The sequence below is a fragment of the Papio anubis genome, chromosome 10 (assembly GCF_008728515.1).
Source record: "Papio anubis isolate 15944 chromosome 10, Panubis1.0, whole genome shotgun sequence".
Taxonomy (NCBI): Eukaryota; Metazoa; Chordata; class Mammalia; order Primates; family Cercopithecidae; genus Papio; species Papio anubis.
In genome coordinates, this window is record NC_044985.1 from 28,195,580 (window position 1) to 28,202,775 (window position 7,196).

General features: G+C 44.6%; 1 protein-coding gene across 3 annotated transcripts in view; it reads right to left on the reverse strand.

Moving 5' to 3' along the window:
• GTDC1 (glycosyltransferase like domain containing 1) overlaps nt 1-6,572 on the reverse strand; it is a 374,641-nt gene extending 368,069 nt beyond the window's left edge. For 2 of the 3 annotated variants that reach the window (XM_017947213.3, XM_017947206.3), the window contains exon 1: nt 6,468-6,554. The gene's annotated coding sequence lies outside the window, so the exon portion shown is untranslated. Of the gene's footprint in view, nt 1-6,467 lie in introns of all 3 variants that reach the window. The other variant, XM_017947202.3, reaches the window with a different exon arrangement.
• Nucleotides 6,573-7,196: the final 624 nt, after the last annotated feature.

Here is a 7,196-nt window from a genome sequence, read left to right on the forward strand (position 1 = left end):
ACATAATTAGTAAACTGTCCACTTAAAAATACCACTACAAAAATTACCACCCCCTCGCCTCTACACATATACACACACTCTCCCACCATTAAAAGTGTAAGATTTTGGCCTTCACGAGAAATTTAATTCAAAAGTCCTCTTTAAAAAATTAGCATAAGAAATTTTACAAAAAAAGTTGTGGTCATTACGTTTTTAATACGGAGTGTTTGCATTACTTGTTAAAGACTTGGTAATTTGGGTGTTCAATACATGACTACTGTTCTGAAACCAAATTAAAGGTTTAGACCACTAAAGAGTTTGATGACTTGCCTCAATACAATAACTGGGATCGTATAGAGAACAAAATCAAAGAGGTCTCTCTTTTTTATGAGCAGGCATTTAAGGGCCTTTTAATGAGAATTTACGCTTTAGTATATAATTACTAATGAACAAAAATAGGGCCATTAAACTCACTTCTTCATAATAAAACTAATTGTAAGAAATATAAGATAATATATACATATTAATCAAATTCACGAAAAACTGAAATCTCCAATGCCTTACAAGACAACACAGTGAAAATTATATACCTTTTCTTCTTAATTAAATATCCTATCAGGTGACTGATGCCATTTTCTACATGGATATGCCTATAATTTAAAATACACAGACTCTCTAGTACTAATGATGGCAATGAAACATCTAAGTTTCCTGAATTAATTTTAAACTTCTATATGAACACTGGCTTCTCACACTGATAACAGAACTTATTGTTGGGAGAAATTTATATCTAATCTATATTTATCACCTGCTATGTGCCAGACACTGTACTGAGTGCTAAGGACACCTCCAGGAACTGGACAGATTCAGTTCCAACCCGGGGGTACACATGGTCTAGATGTAAAGACAAATAATGACCATGTCGAGGAATGTGTAATAGATACCTATGATGTTTTATATATACCACACAGAGAAAGAAAGATGAGAGAAATAGAGAGGAAGATTCCATGCATGGTTCCTGGCTCATAACTACCACAGCTCTTGATCCAGTCTTTTGCTACAATGTTGGGTGTATTAGGCCTCAGGGGACAGCCTCTGACCTTCTCCTGCCCCAAGACAGGACTCTTAATGCTTTTCCCAAGCCTCGCCCCCAACCCACAGAATATCCCATTCTACACCCTGGAGGAAGGAATGCTGTCATAAGGCCTCCACAAAAACCCAAAAGAACTGGGTTCAGAGAGATTCCAGATAACTGAACAAAGAGCTGTGCAGTCAGAGATCACATGGAAGCTCTGTGCCCCTTCCCCATACCCTGCCCCACACGTCTCTTCATCTTAGCCTTTGCAATATCCATTATAATAAACAAGTAAATGTGTTTCCCTGAGTTCTGTCACTCCAGCAAATAGAACCCAAACACGGGGTCCTGAGAACCCCAATACCTGATCAAATGAAAGTTCAAAACTAAGAGAAGAAAAAGGCAGGAAATTAAACACTTGAAAATAACGAGCTACCATTGAAACTGCATAAAAATCACTGATTTATGGGAGACACCCTTAAGTGTCTCCACTAAGAAAGCAAAGAATCCAACTGCTGGCTAGTCAGGAAAGGCATTCTAACTCATGACTGGATGAATCCAGGGTGTCCTAGAGTCCCTGATGCAAATGAAAAGTTGACCCTCAAAAAGGTTCAAATTATAACAGCCACGGAGTCTAGATCTCAGTATCTAAAGGGTCAGTCTGGTGAGTGTGAGTCCAGAAAACAGCATCACAGGATCTTGGCTCTGCAAGACCCCAACCACCTACCTATGGGATAAGAATAGATCCTGGCTCCCTAAGGGTAGCGGAGATAGCAAGGAGAGGAGATCAAGCTGTTAGGGTGACTAAACAGGCTTAAGACAAGGTTCCAGTTCCACAAAGGACCTGGAATACAAAAAGAAACCACCTAAGAAATATAAATTCTATGGACTATTTATCACTTACTAAAGAAAGACTGTGGAATTGCTTCTCTGGTTATGTGTGGAATTGCTTCTCTGGTTATTTATTTATTTATTTATTTTTTGGAGATGGAGTCCCGCTCTGTCACCCAGGCTGGCATGCAGTGGTGTGATTTCAGCTCACCGCAGCCTCTGCCACCCAGGTTCAAGCGGTTCTCCTGCCTCAGCCTCTGAGTAACTGGGAATACACGCACGTGCCACCATGCCAGGTTAATTTTTGTATTTTAGTAGAGATAGGGTTTCACCATGTTGGCCAGGCTGGTCTCCAACTCCTGACCTCAGGTGATCCACCAGCCTTGGCCTCCCAAAGTGCTGGGATTACAGGCGTGAGACACCACGCCGGCTGTTGTTATTTTTTAAATACTCAAAAAAAATTATCATCTGTTTAAATGACTTGTGTGATCCTACAGAGCATAGGGAAAAAGCACTAGATATTCTTACTAATTGTCTGATTCTATATCCTAACTCCATCTACAACTATTCTGAAATATTCTAGATACCTCACACACACTTAGTTAAGGTGTTTGTCATTATTTCAAAACTCCGTATGAGAAAAGTGCTTTAAAAATGAAAATCTTGCAGGCAAACTGAGTACTTCCCAAGGATATGGTGAGACAGCATACTCTGTGAGCAATGGATGCTCAGGGCACCAGAATAATTCCTGATCCTTCCTGTAGGTGACAGAGGTCTTAAAATATCTTCGGTCTGAATAGAAGAAACTGGTCTGGCAGTGAGTAGGCCAGGCAGACTAGGACTGACATCAGAACCAGCAACAATAGATGTGAGCTGATTTGCTTCCTATAAATTAAATGCCATCCTACTCTACCGTACAACTGCTTTCAGTAATAATACTAGTAGAAAAAAAAAAATGAAAGCAGTTCAAAGACATCCCTATGAAGGAAGGCTATTACCTCTATGATTCTACATGTTCAACTAGGAATCATCCTATGGAATTGGCTCTGCATCTGCTCAGCCCAAATTTTACCCTGGCAACTTAAAGAATGGAGTGTTGGTTTGTACTTTCCAAGAGAAATGCTTGAAAATTTTCCTCAGTTTTTTTAAAAAAATAACCAGGCAGGGCACAGTGGCTCACATCTGTAATCCCAGCACTTTGGGAAGCCAAGGAGGGAGATCGAGACCAGCTTGGCCAACATGGTGGAACTCCATCACTACTAAAATACAAAAAATATTACCCAGGTGTGGTGGTGCATTCCTGCAATCCCAGCTACTCAGGAGGCTGAGGCAGGAGACCACTTGAACCAGGGAGGCGGAGGCTGCAGTGAGCTGCAATCACACCACTGCAATCCAGCCTGGGTGACAGAGTGAGACTCTGCCTCAAAAAAACTAAAATTAAAAAACATGCTATTCTGACATTAAAAAAAAAAAAAAAGAAGAAGAAGAAGAGGTAAGAATACAAGAAAAAGAATACACAGTGTTCTTCATGTAACACCAACAAGAAGCATAATATATCAAATACAACCTAAAACTGTTTAAAATATCATTTGAGACAATTTGCCAAGGTAGTCTGAACTCTGAAAGTTATGTTCCTTACAAAGGTCTATATGCTGAAAAACATCCTTATAAAATAAAACCAAGATTGTAAAATGTGGCCTATGGTAACAATCAAGAGGGTCACTCAATTCATGTTGTCACACTTTGCTCTTGTGGAAACATTGTATTTTAGCTCACCTAAGGTGTTCTATTACTAAAGTAATGTTCTTTCCCAATATCAGAGTGACTAACATAAGTTAAAGAACACAATTCACACTGTTAAGTTTCTTCCCCCAATTTTTCTAATCTGACACCTGCTACCTCTTTCGATATTGGAATTCAACCTAACAGAGTTATCTGGTTCAACATAAAAAAGGAACTGAGTTATTTCAAGTTTACTATATCATGATTCAGGACTTCCTGGCACTCTGCTACCTTCAGAAATTAGATAAAGCCCAACAAGATCATAAGCATTTAAAGAGTACCCACTACACTTGAAAATGGGTATACACAGATGAGCAGGACGTAGCCGAACTCACGAAGCGCCTACCAGGAAAGTGCACACAGGCCAACAAATATTTACTAAATGTCTACACTAAACACTGTGCTCTGGGATGCAAAAAATTCATCTCACCACAGCAAGAACTTCAAGACTCATGCATTTGAGGCCCACTTTGAAATGTGAGATTGGGCATGCTGGAATTAGATTATTACATGTGATAGGATTTCCCTTCCTAAGTGATAGTCATGCATCACATAACATTTTAGTCAACAAGACATCGAATATACAACTGTGGCCCCGTAAGATTATAATACCGTATTTTTACTGTACCTTTTCTAAGTTTAGATATGTTTAGATACAGTATTCAGTACAGTAACATGCTGAACAGAGATGTAGCCCAGGACTAATAAACTATACCACATAGCCTAGGTGTGCAGTAGGTTATACCATGTAGATTTGTGTGAGTACACTCTATGATGCTCCCACAAGTATCTTTTCTCGGAACATACCTGTCATTAAATGACACATGACGATATCAAGGTTTATATACACCATAACTCTAAGACTCTTAAAATACCAATCTGCTGGAAGTGACGTAGGCTATCCGAATCAAAAATATGAATTGATTCTTGAAGCGCAAGATAATTACTAATTTGAAAAAACTGGAAAGTAATGTTTAAACTGATAGAATGCAAATACTTCCTATGAACAATTTATGGCATTATCAGTCTAATGGGTCCAAATCATAAATTAAGAAAAAAAAATTAAATTTAGTTAATTACTTGGCCTTTTAAGATGCCATAATCAAACAAACTTTAGTACAAGAATAGAAGAGGTCTGAATTACCTAGGTAAGTGTTTAGTTAATTAAGACAACTAGTTCTATTCGGCTCCTGCTAAATTTCATCAACAAACTGCCTTCGATTCTTAATTTCTCTATAAAATAATGCGACTGGATTATACTACTAAAGTCCCTTACACATCGAAAATTCTGTACTTCTGTGATGCATAAGACTAAAACGTCAACACAATTTTCAAATCAAGACTAAAGAAGCCATCTTAACTTTGCAAACGTGATGTTAAAAAATCTACTATTTCCTGCCTTATTGCAAGTATTATGCTTCAGATTTTACCTATTCATTGTTTTCAAGTATGTCAAAGAAAGTTTCGTGACCCTCAATACTAAAACTGTTTCATTTAATACAGTACAGGACCCTAAGGAAAATGTATACCAAAAGGGAGTTGGAGCCGAGAAGAATCTAATCCAAATCAGACCTGGAACGCACCAATTAAAATTCAATATTTCACTTGGTATGTGCGTTCCTACATGAAACTCCTGTCATGGTTAAAGCTTAAGGTTAAACAGGTTAATAGAAGCCAATAGAATGGCTCTATTGAATTGTACTGAACTTCTTTTTCAGCAGCTCCTTTACCTTACCGCTATGTTCAGCTTTAAAATCAACTTCAGGGGTAGGCACCAAATAGGCACCAAATAACCAAGGTGAGCCACGGCAGCCGGGGGCTGCAAACTGAAATCCATCTCGTGTGGAAAATCATCATCAACTCACGTTTTCCATTTCAAACTGCGATACAGGTGGAGGAAAAGCTGTAAAAGCCTTCTCTTTGAACCTCACATCACACCGCCTCAAGGCATTAACTTAAGAATCTCAAGATAACCTAAAGCAGCAGTTGTCAGACTCTAAAAGTTGTATGTGCGGGAGAAGGCAAAAAAACTACTTCGGGACTAAAGGTTAAATTTCGCTGCTGGATTCCCAAGACTTAAATTCAGAGAATCTTTCCACCTGGACAGAATGGGATTGTCTGGATCCCGATGAAAATGGGAAATTATGTGCTTAATCCTCAAACGAGGGATTCCGGGATGGGGGACACAGTGAGGGTCCTCACACTCGGCTGGCAGAGGGGAGTGGGACGCTGGTGAGGTCTGGTAACTGAGGGCGACCAGAAGCCAGACGCGAAGGTTTCCCTCAGGAAGGCCTGGGGCTCGCACTGCAAGGGGCCAAGCGCCGGGCAGCCTGGTGGTCGGCGAAGCACCCTAGCCAACTCAGGCCAACCCGGGCGCCCGGCCTCCCTTCTCCCGCGCGAGGGCGACGTGCCCCCACCCGTCCTTGCAGGCTGCGCGAGGAAGAAGCCGAGCGCCGGGCTGCGAAAACCAGCACGCACGACGTGTAGGCACCAAGAAAACGCAATTCGAACACGACCAGTTTGCAGAAGGAACAAAACGCCACGGCCTGGACGCCCCATTCCGAGCGCGGTGCGGACGGCGGCGCAGGGAGCGCAGCGCGTGCGCCCGGGAAGCGCGCGGCTCTCAGCTCCGCCTCCCCCACACCCCCCGCCCCCGGCTCCCCGCGCCGCAGCCGCTGCTGCTGCCCCTCTGGGAACTCCGCGCAGCGCAGCCCCGCGAGGCGGGCGCCGGGGAGGGGAGGGGCCGCGCTCCCCGCCTCCCCGCCGGCCCGCGCGGCTCCCCAGCCCGGAGCCTACTCACCTCCTCCTCCTCCTCCTCCTTGTCTCTCCCTCCTGGCCACCGGCGCGGCCCAGCCGGCGACGCGCTGACGCCGTGCCCCTCCCCCGCGGCCGCCGCGGATGCCGCCGCCCCTCCCGGCCCGCGGCCGCCCCGGCCTCCAGGCGCGTCAGGCGCTGGCCCCGCCCCTCGGCCCGCCCGCGCAGTCGAGGCTCCGCCTCTCTGCGCCGCCCAGACTCTGCGGGCGCTAGGTCCGTGAGTCAGCGGCCGCTCCCGCCCGCGCGAGTCGCTCCGCCCTGGCCCGCGGGCTAGGCCCCTCGCACCTGCCCACTGTCCCCCGGCCTCGCTGTGCTCCCCACCTCCCTGCGTGCCCTTTCCCATTTCGTCAGCACCCTGTCCGCCCCTTCAGCTTTTTCGTACTCTTTCCCCAACCTACTAGTCCTGTTCTAAGCTCGCATAGTCACCTTCTCTTTCCTTCTGGAAGGTCTGTGCTGTTCATTAGGTCGACCTCGGGTTCCTCCTGCAGTTTTCCAGCCGGACCCTTGCATCTCATTTCCCAGTCCACTCCCCGGCCTGCTAGAGCCTCAGGGCTCCTGTGCTTTCCCGGCTCCCTTGCCGGCACCCCTACCTGCTGTGCAGCCCGTACCTCCTCCACAGCTGCTTTGCCAATGCCTCTTAGTATCCCTCCCTCTGGACCTTCTCGGTTCCCTCCTGGCAAGGCTCTTGCCTTCCTTTCTCTCCATTTTTCGCGTC